Here is a 15,276-nt window from a genome sequence, read left to right as displayed (position 1 = left end):
GTTGAAATATTAACCCGTCGTCATTCTATCAAGGTCAAACTCTTATTTTTGGCGAAGGCCCTTGGCCTTAAAGGGTGTTATTTCAAACTTTTCGAAATATTAACCTGTCGTCGTTCGATCAAGGTCGAACTCTTCTTTTTGGCGAAGGCCCTTGGCATTAAAGTGTGTTATTTCGAACTAGTCAAAATACTGACCAGTCATCCTTTGATAAAGGTCAAACTCTTCTTCTTCGCGAAAGCCCTTGGCCTTAAAAAGTGTTATTTAGAACATGTCGAAATACTGACCCGTCGTCGTTCGATCATAGTCGAACTCTTCTTTTTGGCTAAGGCCCTTGGCCTTAAAGGGTGTTATTTAGAACTTGTTGAAATATTAACCCGTCGTCCTTCGATCAAGGTCGAACTCATCTTTTTGGCGAAAGCCCTCGGCCTTAAAGGGTGTTATTTCAAACTTGTTGAAATACTGACCCATCGTCGTTCGATCAAGGTTGAACTCTTCTTTTTGGCGAAGGCCCTTGGCCTTAAAGGGTGTTATTTCGAAATTGTTGAAATATTAGCCCATCATCGCTCGAACAAGGTCGAACTCTTCTTTTTGGCGAAGGCCCTTAGTCTTAAAGGGTGTAATTTCGAACTTTTTGAAATATTTACTCGTCGTCGTTCGATCAAGGTCGAAATCTTCATTTTGGCGAAGGCCATTGGCCTTAAAGGGTATTATTTCGAACTTGTCAAAATATTAACCCACCGTCATTCATTCAAGGTCAAACTCTTCTTTTTGGTGAAAGCCCTTAGCTTAAAGGGTGTTATTTTGAACTTGTCAAAATATTAGCCCGTCGTCGTTCGCTCAAGGTCAAACTCTTCTTTTTTGCGAAGGCCCTTGGCCTTAAAAGGTGTTATTTCAAACTTGTCGAAATATTGACTCGTCGTCGTTAGATCAAGGTCGAACTCTTCTTTTTGGCGAAGGCCCTTGGTCTTAAAGGGTGTTATTTTGAACTTGTCGAAATATTAACCCGTCATCGATCGATCAAGGTCGAGCTCTTCTTTTTGGCTAAGGCCCTTGGCCTTAAAGTGTGTTATTTCAAACTTGTCGAAATATTGACCCGTCATCGCTCGATCAAGGTCTAACTCTTCTTTTTGGCGATGGCCCTTGGCCTTAAAGGGTGTAATTTTTAACTTGTCGAAATATTAACCCATCGTTGTTCGATCAACGTCGAACTCTTCTTTTTGGCGAAGGTCCTTGGCCTTAAAGGGTGTTATTTCAAACTTTTCAAAATACTAACCCGTTGTCGTTTGATCAAGGTTGAACTCTTCTTTTTGGCGAAATCCCTAGTCCTTAAAGGGTGTTATTTCGAACATGTCGAAATACTGACCCGTTGTAGTTCGATCAAGGTCGAACTCTTCTTTTTGACGATGGCCCTTGGTCTTAAGGTGTGTTATTTCGAACTTGTCAAAATATTAGCACGTCGTCGTTCGATCAAGGCAAAACTCATCTTTTTGTCGAAGGCCCTTGGCCTTAAAGGGTGTTATTTCGAACTTGTCGAAATATTAACCCGTCGTCGTTCGATCAAGGTCGAAATCTTCTTTTTTGCGAAGGCCCTAGGCCTTAAAGGGTGTTATTTCGAACTTATCGAAATATTAGCCCATCGTAGGTTGATCAAGGTCGAACTCTTCTTCTTGGTGAAGGCCATTGGTCTTAAAGGGTGTTATTTCGAACTTGTCGAAATATTAGACTATCGTCGTTCGATCAAGGTCGGACTCTTCTTTTTTTCTGAAGGGCCTTGGTCTTAAAGGGTGTTATTTCTAACTTGTTGAAATATTAACCCGTCGTCCTTCGATCAAGGTCGAACTCATCTTTTTGGCGAAAGCCCTTGGCCTTAAAGGGTGTTATTTCAAACTTGTTGAGATACTGACCCATCGTCGTTCGATCAAGGTCGAACTCTTCTTTTTGGCGAAGGCCATTGGCCTTAAAGGGTGTTATTTCGAAATTGTTGAAATATTAACATGTCGTCGTTCGCTCAAGGTCGAACTCTTCTTTTTGGCGAAGGCCCTTGTCCTTAAAAGGTGTTATTTTGAACTTGTCGAAATATTGACCCGTCGTAGTTCGATCAAGGTCGAAATCTTCTTTTTTGCGAAGGCCCTTGGTTTTAAAGGGTGTTATTTTGAACTTGTCGAAATATTATCCTGTCATCGATCGATCAAGGTCGAACTCTTCTTTTTGGTGAAGGCCCATAGCCTTAAAGGGTGCTATTCGAACTTGTCAAAATATTAACCTATCTTCGTTCGATCAAGGTCGAACTCTTCTTATTGGCGAAGGCCCTTGGCCTTAAAGGGTGTTATTTCGAACTTGTCGAAATACTGACCCGTCGTCGTTCGATCACGGTCGAACTTTTCTATTTGGCGAAGGCCCTTGGCCTTAAAGGGTGTTATTTAGAACTTGTCGAAATATTAACCTGTCGTCGTTCGATCAAGGTCGAACTCTTCTTTTTGGCGAAGGCCCTTGGCCTTAAAGGTGTTATTTCGAACTTGTCGAAATATTGAACTGTCGTCGTTCGATCAAGGTCGAACTCTTCTTTTTGGCGAAGGCCCTTGGTTTTAAAGGGTGTTATTTTGAACTTATCGAAATATTATCCTGTCATCGATCGATCAAGGTCGAACTCTTCTTTTTGGTGAAAGCCCTTGGCTTAAAGGGTGTTATTTCGAACTTGTCGAAATATTAACTTGTCGTCGTTCGCTCAAGGTCGAACTCTTCTTTTTGGCGAAGGCCCTTGTTCTTAAAAGGTGTTATTTTGAACTTGTCGGAATATTGACCCGTCGTCGTTTGATCAAGGTCGAAATCTTCTTTTTTGCGAAGGCCCTTGGTTTTAAAGGGTGTAATTTTGAACTTGTCGAAATACTGACCCGTCATCATTCGATCACGGTCGAACTCTTCTTTTTGGCTAAGTCCATTGGCCTTAAAGGGTGTTATTTCGAACTTGTCAAAATATTAACCTGTCATCTTTCGATCAAGGGTGTTATTTCGAAATTGTTGAAATATTAACCCATCGTCATTCGATCTAGTTCGAATGCTTCTTTTTGGCGAAGGCCCTTCGCCTTAAAGGGTGTTATTAAAAACAGGTCAAAATATTAACCTCGTCGTCGTTTGATCAAGGTCGAACTCTTCTTTTTGGCGAAGGCCCTTGGCGTTAAAGGGTGTTATTTAGAACTTGTTAAAATACTAACCTGTCATCATTCGATCACGGTCGAACTCTTCTTTTTGGCGAAGGCCCTTGGCCTTAAAGGGTTTTATTTCGAACTTGTTGAAATATTTACCCTTCGTCGTTCGGTCAAGGTCGAACTCGTCTTTTGGGCAAAGGCCCTTGACCGTAAAGGGTATTATTTCAAACTTTTCAAAATACTAACCCGTTGTCGTTTTATCAAGGTCGAACTGTTCTTTTTGGCGAAGGCCCTTGGCCTAACAGGTGTTATTTCGAACTTGTCGAAATACTGACCCGTCATCGTTCTATCAAGGTAGAACTCTTCTTTTTCGCGAATACCCTTGGCCTTAAAGGGTGTTATTTCGAACTTGTCAAAATATTAGCACGTCGTCGTTCGATCAAGGTAAAACACTTTTTTTTGGCGAAGGCCCTTGGCCTTAAAGAGTGTTATTTCGAATTTGTCGAAATATTACCCTGTCATCGTTCGATCAAGGTCGAACTCTTCTTTTTGGTGAAGGCACTTGGCCTTATAGGGTGTTATTTTGAACTTGCCTAAATATTAACCCATCGTCGTTTGATCAAGGTCGAACTCTTCTTTTTAGCGAAGGACCGTGGCCTTAAAGGGTGTTATTTCGTACTTTTTGAAATATTAACCATTCATCCTTTGATCAAGGTCGAACTCTTCTTTTTAACTAAAACCCTTGTCCTTAAAGTGTTATTTCGAACTTGTCGAAATACTGACCCATCTTCACTCGATCACAGTCGAACTATTCTTTTTGGCGAAGGCCCTTGTCCTTGAAGGGTGTTATTCGAACTTGTTGAAATATTTACTCGTTCGGTCAAAGTCGAACTCTTATTTTTCGCGAAGGCCCTTGGCCTTAACGGGTGTTATTCAAACTTTTCAAAATATTAACCCATCGTCATTCGATCAACGTCGAAATCTTCTTTTTGGCGAAGGCCCTTGACATTAAAGGGTATTATTTTGAACTTGTCAAAATACTGACCCGTCGTTGTTCTATCAAAGTCGAACTCTTCTTTTTGGCGAAGGCCCTTGGCCTTAAAGGGTGTTATTTTGAACTTTTCGTAATATTAACCTATCGTCATTCGATCAAGGTCGAACTCTTCTTTTTCGTGAAGGCCCTTGGCCTTAAATGGTGTTATTTCGAACTTTTTGAAATATTAAACCGTTGTCCTTCGATCAAGGTCGAACTCTTCTTTTTAGCGAAAGCCCTTGGCCTTAAAGGGTGTTATTTCGAACTTGTCGAAATACTGACCCATCGTCGTTTGATCAAGGTCGAATTTTCTTTTTGGCGAAGGCCCTTCGCCTTAAAGAGTATTATTTTGAACTTGTCGAAATATTTGCCCGTCAACGTTCGATCAAGGTCGAACTCTTCTTTTTGGTAGCGGCCCTTGGCCTTAAAGAGTGTTAGATCGAACTTTTTGAAATATTTACCCGTCGTCGTTCGATCAAGGTCGAAATCTTCATTTTGGCGAAGGCCCTAGGCCTTAAAGGGTGTTATCTCGAACTTGTCGAAATATTAGCCCGTCTTCGTTCGATCAAGGTCGAACTCTTCTTTTTGGCGAAGGCCCTTGGCCTTAAAGAGTGTTATTTCGAACTTGTCGAAATATTTGCCCGTCATCGTTCGATCAAGATCGAACTCTTCTTTTTGGCAACGGCCCTTGGCCTTAAAGAGTGTTAGATCGAACTTTTTGAAATATTTACCCGTCGCCATTCGATCAAGGTCGAAATCTTCATTTTGGCGAAGGCCCTAGGCCTTAAAGGGTGTTATCTCGAACTTGTCGAAATATTAGCCCGTCTTCGTTCGATCAAGGTCGAACTCTTCTTTTTGGCGAAGGTCCTTAGCCTTAAAGGGTGTTATTTCGAACTTGTTGAAATATTAGACTATCGTCGTTCGATAAGGTCGAACTCTTCTTTTTGGCGAATGGCCTTGGTCTTAAAGGGTGTTATTTCGAAATTGTTGAAATATTAGACTGTCGTCGTTCGATCAAGGTCGAACTCTTTTTTTTGGCGAAGGCCTTTGGCCTTAAAGGGTGTTATTTAAAACTTGTCGAAATACTGACCCGTCGTTGTTCGATCAAGGTCGAACTCTTCTTTTTGGCGAAGGGCCTTGGTCTTAAAGGGTGTTACTTTTAACTTGTCGAAATATTAACCCGTCATCGTTCGATTAAGGTCGAACTCTTCCTTTTGGCGAAGGCCCTTGGCCTTAAAGGGTGTTATTTCGAACTTTTCAAAATACTATCCCGTTGTCATTTGATCAAGGTCGAACTCTTCGTTTTGGCGAAGGCCCTAGGCCTTAAAGGGTGTTATTTCGAACTTGTCGAAATACTGACCCGTCGTAGTTCGAACAAGGCTGAACTCTTCTTTTTGGCGATGGCCCTTGGCCTTAATGGGTGTTATTTCGAACTTGTCAAAATATTAGCACGTCGTCGTTCGATCAAGGTAAAACTCTTCTTTTTGGGGAAGGCCCTTGGCCTTAAAGGTTTTTATTTCGAACTTGTCGAAATATTAACCCATCGTCGTTCGATCAAGGTCGAACTCTTCTTTTTAGCGAAGGACCTTGGCCTTAAAGGGTGTTATTTCGAACTTTTTGAAATATTAACCATTCATCCTTCGATCAAGGTCAAACTCTTCTTTTTAACGAAAACCCTTGTCCTTAAAGAGTGTTATTTCGAACTTGTCGAAATACTGACCCATCTTCACTCGATCACGGTGGAACTCTTCTTTTTGGCGAAGGCCCTTGGCCTTAAAGGGTGTTATTCGAACTTGTTGAAATATTTACCCGTCGTCGTTCGGTCAAAGTCGAACTCTTATTTTTGGCGAAGGCCCTTGGCCTTAACGGGTGTTATTCAAACTTTTCAAAATATTAACCCATCGTCATTCGATCAATGTCAAAATCTTCTTTTTTGGCGAAGGCCCTTGACCTTAAAGGGTGTTATTTTGAACTTGTCAAAATACTGACCCGTCGTTGTTCTATCAAAGTCGAACTCTTCTTTTTGGCGAAGGCCCTTGGCCTTAAAGGGTGTTATTTTGAACTTGTCGAAATATTAACCTATCGTCATTCGATCAAGGTCGAACTCTTCTTTTTCGCGAAGGCCCTTGGCCTTAAATGGTGTTATTTCGAACTTTTTGAAATATTAAACCGTTGTCCTTCGATCAAGGTCGAACTCTTCTTTTTAGCGAAAGCCCTTGGCCTTAAAGGGTGTTATTTCGAACTTGTCGAAATACTGACCCATCGTCGTTCGATCAAGGTCGAATTATCTTTTTGGCGAAGGCCCTTGGCCTTAAAGAGTATTATTTCGAACTTGTCGAAATATTTGCCCGTCGTCGTTCGATCAAGGTCGAACTCTTCTTTTTGGCAGCGGCCCTTGGCCTTAAAGAGTGTTAGATCGAACTTTTTGAAATATTTACCCGTCGTCGTTCGATCAAGGTCGAAATCTTCATTTTGGCGAAGGCCCTAGGCCTTAAAGGGTGTTATCTCGAACTTGTCAAAATATTAGCCCATCTTCGTTCGATCAAGGTCGAACTCTTCTTTTTGGCGAAGGCCCTTGGCCTTAAAGAGTGTTATTTCGAACTTGTCGAAATATTTGCCCATCATCGTTCGATCAAGGTCGAACTCTTCTTTTTGGCAACGGCCCTTGGCCTTAAAGAGTGTTAGATCGAACTTTTTGAAATATTTACCCGTCGTCATTCGATCAAGGTCGAAATCTTCTTTTTGGCGAAGGCCCTAGGCCTTAAAGGGTGTTATCTCGAACTTGTCGAAATATTAGCCCGTCTTCGTTCGATCAAGGTCGAACTCTTCTTTTTGGCGAAGGCCCTTAGCCTTAAAGGTGTTATTTCGAACTTGTTGAAATAATAGACTGTCGTCGTTCGATAAGGTCGAACTCTTCTTTTTGACGAAGGGCCTTGGTCTTAAAGGGTGTTATTTCGAAATTGTTGAAATATTAGACTGTCGTCGTTCGATCAAGGTCGAACTCTTTTTTTTTTTGGCGAAAACCTTTGGCCTTAAAGGGTGTTATTTAAAACTTGTCGAAATACTGACCCGTCGTTGTTCGATCAAGGTCGAACTCTTCTTTTTGGCGAAGGGCCTTGGTCTTAAAGGGTGTTACTTTTAACTTGTCGAAATATTAACCCGTCATCGTTCGATTAAGGTCGAACTCTTCCTTTTGGCGAAGGCCTTTGGCCTTAAAGGGTGTTATTTCGAACTTTTCAAAATACTATCCCGTTGTCGTTTGATCAAGGTCGAACTCTTCGTTTTGGCGAAGTCCCTAGGCCTTAAAGGGTGTTATTTCGAACTTGTCGAAATACTGACCCGTCGTAGTTCGATCAAGGTTGAACTCTTCTTTTTGGCGATGGCCCTTGGCCTTAATGGGTGTTATTTCGAACTTGTCAAAATATTAGCACGTCGTCGTTCGATCAATGTAAAACTCTTCTTTTTGGGGAAGGCCCTTGGCCTTAAAGGGTTTTATTTCGAACTTGTCGAAATATTAACCCATCGTCGTTCGATCAAGGTCGAACTCTTCTTTTTAGCGAAGGACCTTGGCCTTAAAGGGTATTATTTCGAACTTTTTGAAATATTAACCATTCATCCTTCGATCAAGGTCAAACTCTTCTTTTTAACGAAAACCCTTGTCCTTAAAGAGTGTTATTTCGAACTTGTCGAAATACTGACCCATCTTCACTCGATCACGGTGGAACTCTTCTTTTTGGCGAAGGCCCTTGGCCTTAAAGGGTGTTATTCGAACTTGTTGAAATATTTACCCGTCGTCGTTCGGTCAAAGTCGAACTCTTATTTTTGGCGAAGGCCCTTAGCCTTAACGGGTGTTATTAAAACTTTTCAAAATATTAACCCATCGTCATTCGATCAATGTCGAAATCTTCTTTTTGGCGAAGGCCCTTGACCTTAAAGGGTGTTATTTTGAACTTGTCAAAATACTGACCCATCGTTGTTCTATCAAAGTCGAACTCTTCTTTTTGGCGAAGGCCTTTGGCCTTAAAGGGTGTTATTTTGAACTTGTCGAAATATTAACCTATCGTCATTCGATCAAGGTCGAACTCTTCTTTTTCGCGAAGGCCCTTGGCCTTAAATGGTGTTATTTCGAACTTTTTGAAATATTAAACCGTTGTCCTTCGATCAAGGTCGAACTCTTTTTTTTAGCGAAAGCCCTTGGCCTTAAAGGGTGTTATTCGAACTTGTTGAAATATTTACCCGTCGTCGTTCGGTCAAAGTCGAACTCTTAATTTTGGCGAAGGCCCTTGGCCTTAACGGGTGTTATTCAAACTTTTCAAAATATTAACCCATCGTCATTCGATCAATGTCGAAATCTTCTTTTTGGCGAAGGCCCTTGACCTTAAAGGGTGTTATTTTGAACTTGTCAAAATACTGACCCGTCGTTGTTCTATCAAAGTCGAACTCTTCTTTTTGGCGAAGGCCCTTGGCCTTAAAGGGTGTTATTTTGAACTTGCCGAAATATTAACCTATCGTCATTCGATCAAGGTCGAACTCTTCTTTTTTGTGAAGGCCCTTGGCCTTAAATGGTGTTATTTCGAACTATTTGAAATATTAAACCGTTGTCCTTCGATCAAGGTCGAACTCTTTTTTTTAGCGAAAGCCCTTGGCCTTAAAGGGTGTTATTTCGAACTTGTCGAAATACTGACCCATCGTCATTCGATCAAGGTCGAATTTTCTTTTTGGCGAAGGCCCTTCGCCATAAAGAGTATTATTTTGAACTTGTCGAAATATTTGCCCGTCAACGTTCGATCAAGGTCGAACTCTTCTTTTTGGTAGCGGCCCTTGGCCTTAAAGAGTGTTAGATCGAACTTTTTGAAATATTTACCCGTCGTAGTTCGATCAAGGTCGAAATCTTCATTTTGGCGAAGGCCCTAGGCCTTAAAGGGTGTTATCTCGAACTCATCGAAATATTAGCCCGTCTTCGTTCGATCAATGTCGAACTCTTCTTTTTGGCGAAGGCCCTTGGCCTTAAAGAGTGTTATTTCGAACTTGTCGAAATATTTTCCCGTCATCGTTCGATCAAGATCGAACTCTTCTTTTTGGCAACGGCCCTTGGCCTTAAAGAGTGTTAGATCGAACTTTTTGAAATATTTACCCGTCGCCATTCGATCAAGGTCGAAATCTTCATTTTGGCGAAGGCCCTAGGCCTTAAAGGGTGTTATCTCGAACTTGTCGAAATATTAGCCCGTCTTCGTTCGATCAAGGTCGAACTCTTCTTTTTGGCGAAGGTCCTTAGCCTTAAAGGGTGTTATTTCGAACTTGTTGAAATATTAGACTATCGTCGTTCGATAAGGTCGAACTCTTCTTTTTGGCGAATGGCCTTGGTCTTAAAGGGTGTTATTTCGAAATTGTTGAAATATTAGACTGTCGTCGTTCGATCAAGGTCGAACTCTTTTTTTTGGCGAAGGCCTTTGGCCTTAAAGGGTGTTATTTAAAACTTGTCGAAATACTGACCCGTCGTCGTTCGATCAAGGTCAAACTCTTCTTTTTGGCAAAGGGCCTTGGTCTTAAAGGGTGTTACTTTTAACTTGTCGAAATATTAATCCGTCATCGTTCGATTAAGGTTGAACTCTTCCTTTTGGCGAAGGCCCTTGGCCTTAAAGGGTGTTATTTCGAACTTTTCAAAATACTATCCCGTTGTCGTTTGATCAAGGTCGAACTCTTCGTTTTGGCGAAGGCCCTAGGCCTTAAAGGGTGTTACTTCGAACTTGTCGAAATACTGACCCGTCGTAGTTCAATTAAGGTTGAACTCTTCTTTTTGGCGATGGCCCTTGGCCTTAATGGGTGTTATTTCGAACTTGTCAAAATATTAGCACGTCGTCGTTCGATCAAGGTAAAACTCTTCTTTTTGGGGAAGTCCCTTGGCCTTAAAGGGTGTTATTTCGAGCTTGTCGAAATATTAACCCGTCATCGTTCGATCAAGGTCGAAATCTTCTTTTTGGCGAAGGCCCTAGGCCTTAAAGGGTGTTATTTCGAACTTATCGAAATATTACTCCGTCGTAGTTCGATCAAGGTCGAACTCTTCTTTTTGGCGAAGGACCTTAGCCTTAAAGGTTGTTATTTCAAACTTGTCAAAATATTAGACTGTCGTAATTCGATCAAGGTCGAACTCTTTTTTTTGGCGAAGGGCCTTGGTCTTAAAGGGTGTTATTTCGAAATTGTTAAAATATTAACCCATCGTCGTTCGATCAAGGTCGAACGCTTCTTTTTGGCGAACGCCCTTGGCCTTAAAGGGTGTTATATAAAACTTGTCGAAATACTGATCCGTCGTTGTTCGATCAAGGTCGAACTATTCTTTTTGGTGAAGGCCCTTGTCCTTAAAGGGTGCTATTCGAACTTGTCAAAAGATTAACCCATCTTCGTTCGATCAAGGTCGAACTCTTCTTTTTTGTGAAGGCCCTTGGCCTTAAAGGGTGCTATTAGAACTTGTCAAAATATTAACCCATCTTCGTTCGATCAAAGTCGAACTCTTCTTATTGGCGAAGGCCCTTGGCCTTAAAGGGTGTTATTTCGAACTTGTCGAAATACTGACCCATCGTCGTTCGATCACGGTCGAACTTTTCTTTTTGGCGAAGGCCCTTGGCCTTAAAGAGTGTTATTTAGAACTTGTCGAAATATTAACCTGTCGTCGTTCGTTCAAGGTCGAACTCTTCTTTTTGGCGAAGGCCCTTGGCCTTAAAGGTGTTATTTCGAACTTGTCGAAATATTGAACTGTCGTCGTTCGATCAAGGTCGAACTCTTCTTTTTGGCGATGGCCCTTAGTCTTAAAGGGTGTTATTTTGAACTTGTCGAAATATTATCCTGTCATCGATCGAACAAGGTCGAACTCTTCTTTTTGGTGAAAGCCCTTGGCTTAAAAGGTGTTATTTCCAACTTGTCGAAATATTAACCTATCGTCGTTCGCTCAAGGTCGGACTCTTCTTTTTGGCGAAGGCCCTTGTCCTTAAAAGGTGTGATTTTGAACTTGTCGAAATATTGACCCGTCGTCGTTCGATCAAGGTCGAAATCTTCTTTTTTGCGAAGGCCCTTGGTTTTAAAGGGTGTTATTTTGAACTTGTCGAAATATTAACCCGTCGTCATTCGATCTAGGTCGAACGCTTCTTTTTGGCGAAGGCCCTTGGCGTTAAAGGGTGTTATTTCGAACTTGTTGAAATACTAACCTGTCATCATTCGATCACGGTCGAACTCTTCTTTTTGGCGAAGGCCCTTGGCCTTAAAGGGTTTTATTTCGAACTTGTCGAAATATTTACCCTTCGTCATTCAGTCAAGGTCGAACTCGTCTTTTTGGCGAAGGCCCTTGGCCGTAAAGGGTTTTATTTCAAACTTTTCAAAATACTAACCCGTTGTCGTTTTATCAAGGTCGAACTGTTCTTTTTGGCGAAGGCCCTTGGCCTAAAGGGTGTTATTTTGAACTTGTCGAAATACTAACCCGTCGTCGTTCGATCAAGGTCGAACTCTTCTTTTTGGCGAATACCCATGGTCTTAAAGGGGGTTATTTCGAACTTGTCAAAATATTAGCACGTCGTCCTTCGATCAAGGTAAAACACTTTTTTTTTGGCGAAGGCCCTTGGCCTTAAAGAGTGTTATTTCGAACTTGTCGAAATATTAACCTATCATCGTTCGATCAAGGTCCAACTCTTCTTTTTGATGAAGGCCCTTGGCTTTTGAGGGTGTAACTTCAAACTTTTCGTAATATTAACCCGTCATCCTTCGATCAACGTCGAACACTTCTTTTTGGAGAAGGACCTTGGCCTTATAAGGTTTTATTTCGAACTTGTCAAAATACTAACCCGTCGTCGTTCGATCAGGTCGAACTCTTCATTTTTGCGAAGGCCCTTGGCCTTAAAGTGTTTTATTTCGGGCTTGTCGAAATATTAACGTGTCGTCGTTCGATCAAGGTCAAACTCTTCTTTTTGGCGAAGGGTCTTGGCCTTAAAGGGTGTTTTTTCGAACTTGTCAAAATACTGACCCGTCGTCGTTCGATCAAGGTCGAACTGGTCTTTTTGGCGAAGGCACTTGGCCTTATAGGGTGTTATTTTGAACTTGTCGAAATATTAACCCATCGTCGTTCGATCAAGGTCGAACTCTTCTTTTTAGCGAAGGCCCTTGGCCTTAAAGGGTGTTATTTCGTACTTTTTGAAATATTAACCATTCATCCTTCGATCAAGGTCGAACTCTTCTTTTTAGCGAAAACCCTTGTCCTTAAAGAGTGTTATTTCGAACTTGTCGAAATATTGACCCATCGTCACTCGATCACGGTCGAACTCTTCTTTTTGGCGAAGGCCCTTGGCCTTAAAAGGTGTTATTTCGAACTTGTTGAAATATTTACCCGTCGTCGTTTGGTCAAAGTCGAACTCTTATTTTTGGCGAAGGCCATTGGCCTTAACGGGTGTTATTCAAACTTTTCAAAATATTAACCCGTCGTCATTCGATCAACGTCGAACTCTTCTTTTTGGCGAAGGCCCTTGACATTAAAGGGTGTTATTTTGAACTTGTCAAAATACTGACCCGTCGTTGTTCTATCAAAGTCGAACTCTTCTTTTTGGTGAAGGCCCTTGGCCTTAAAGGGTGTTATTTTGAACTTGTCGAAATATTAACCTATCGTCGTTCGATCAAGGTCGAACTCTTCTTTTTCGCGAAGGCCCTTGGCCTTAAATGGTGTTATTTCGAACTTCTTGAAATATTAAACCGTTGTCCTTCGATCAAGGTCGAACTCTTCTTTTTAGCGAAAGCCCTTGGCCTTAAAGGGTGTTATTTCGAACTTGTCGAAATACAAACCCATCGTCGTTCGATCAAGGTCGAACTTTTCTTTTTGGCGAAGGCCCTTGGCCTTAAAGAGTATTATTTCGAACTTGTCGAAATATTTGCCCGTCATCGTTCGATCAAGGTCGAACTCTTCTTTTTGGCAACGGCCCTTGGCCTTAAAGAGTGTTAGATCGAACATTTTGAAATATTTACCCGTCGTCGTTCGATCAAGGTTGAAATCTTCATTTTGGCGAAGGCCCTAGGCCTTAAAGGGTGTTATCTCGAACTTGTCGAAATATTAGCCCGTCTTCGTTCGATCAAGGTCGAACTCTTCTTTTTGGCGAATGCCCTTGGTCTTAAAGGGTGTTATTTCGAACTTTTCAAAATATTAATCCGTCGTCGTTCGATCAAGGTCGAACTCTTCATTTTGGCGAAGGGCCTTGGCCTTAAAGAGTGTTATTTCGAACTTGTCGAAATATTTGCCCGTCATCGTTCGATCAAGGTCGAACTCTTCTTTTTGGCAACGGCCTTTGGCCTTAAAGAGTGTTAGATCGAATTTTTCAAAATATTAATCCGTCGTCGTTCGATCAAGGTCGAACTCTTCATTTTGGCGAAGGCCCTAGGCCTTAAAGGGTGTTATCTCGAACTTGTCGAAATATTAGCCCGTCTTCGTTCGATCAAGGTCGAACTCTTCTTTTTGGCGATGGCCCTTGGTCTTAAAGGGTGTTATTTTGAACTTGTCGAAATATTTGCCCGTCATCGATCGAACTAGGTCGAACTCTTCTTTTTGGTGAAAGCCCTTGGCTTAAAAGGTGTTATTTCCAACTTGTCGAAATATTAACCTATCGTCATTCGCTCAAGGTCGGACTCTTCTTTTTGGCGAAGGCCCTTGTCCTTAAAAGGTGTTATTTTGAACTTGTCGAAATATTGACCCGTCGTCGTTCGATCAAGGTCGAAATCTTCTTTTTAGCGAAGGCCCTTGGCCTTAAAGGGTGTTATTTAGAACTTCTCGAAATATTAACCTGTCGTCGTTCGTTCAAGGTCGAACTCTACTTTTTGGCGAAGGCCCTTGGCCTTAAAGGTGTTATTACGAACTTGTCGAAATATTGAACTGTCGTCGTTCGATCAAGGTCGAACTCTTCTTTTTGGCGATGGCCCTTGGTCTTAAAGGGTGTTATTTTGAACTTGTCGAAATATTATCCTGTCATCGATCGAACTAGGTCGAACTCTTCTTTTTGGTGAAAGCCCTTGGCTTAAAAGGTGTTATTTCCAACTTGTCGAAATATTAACCTATCGTCATTCGCTCAAGGTCGGACTCTTCTTTTTGGCGAAGGCCCTTGGCCTTAAAGGGTGTTATTTCGAACTTGTCAAAATATTTACCCGTCGTCGTTCGATCAAGGTCGAACTCTTCTTTTTGGCGAAGGCCATTGGCCGTATAGGGTTTTATTTCAAACTTTTCAAAATATTAACCTGTCATCGTTCGATCAAGGTTGTTATTTCGAAATTGTTGAAATATTAACCCGTCGTCATTCGATCTAGGTCGAACGCTTCTTTTTGGCGAAGGCCCTTCGCCTTAAAGGGTGTTATTTCAAACTTGTCAAAATATTAACCCGTCGTCGTTCGATCAAGGTCGAACTCTTCTTTTTGGCGAAGGCCCTTGGCGTTAAAGGGTGTTATTTCGAACTTGTTGAAATACTAACCTGTCATCATTCGATCACGGTCGAACTCTTCCTTTTGGCGAAGGCCCTTGGCCTTAAAGGGTTTTATTTCGAACTTGTCGAAATATTTACCCTTCGTCATTCAGTCAAGGTCGAACTCGTCTTTTTGGCAAAGGCCCTTGGCCGTAAAGGGTTTTATTTCAAACTTTTCAAAATACTAACCCGTTGTCGTTTTATCAAGGTCGAACTGTTCTATTTGGCGAAGGCCCTTGGCATAAAGGGTGTTATTTTGAACTTGTCGAAATACTAACCCATCGTCGTTCGATCAAGGTCGAACTCTTCTTTTTGGCGAATACCCATGGCCTTAAAGGGGGTTATTTCGAACTTGTCAAAATATTAGCACGTCGTCCTTCGATCAAGGTAAAACACTTTTTTTTGGCGAAGGCCCTTGGCCTTAAAGAGTGTTATTTCGAACTTGTCGAAATATTAACCTGTCATCGTTCGATCAAGGTCCAACTCTTCTTTTTGATGAAGGCCCTTGGATTTTGAGGGTGTAACTTCAAACTTTTCGTAATATTAACTCGTCATCCTTCGATCAACGTCGAACTCTTCTTTTTGGAGAAGGACCTTGGCCTTATAAGGTTTTATTTCGAAC

This window comes from Nicotiana sylvestris, chromosome 5 (assembly GCF_000393655.2).
Source record: "Nicotiana sylvestris chromosome 5, ASM39365v2, whole genome shotgun sequence".
NCBI lineage: Eukaryota > Viridiplantae > Streptophyta > Magnoliopsida > Solanales > Solanaceae > Nicotiana > Nicotiana sylvestris.
The sequence above is the reverse complement of the archived record's forward strand: the minus strand, read 5'-3'. Positions refer to the sequence as shown.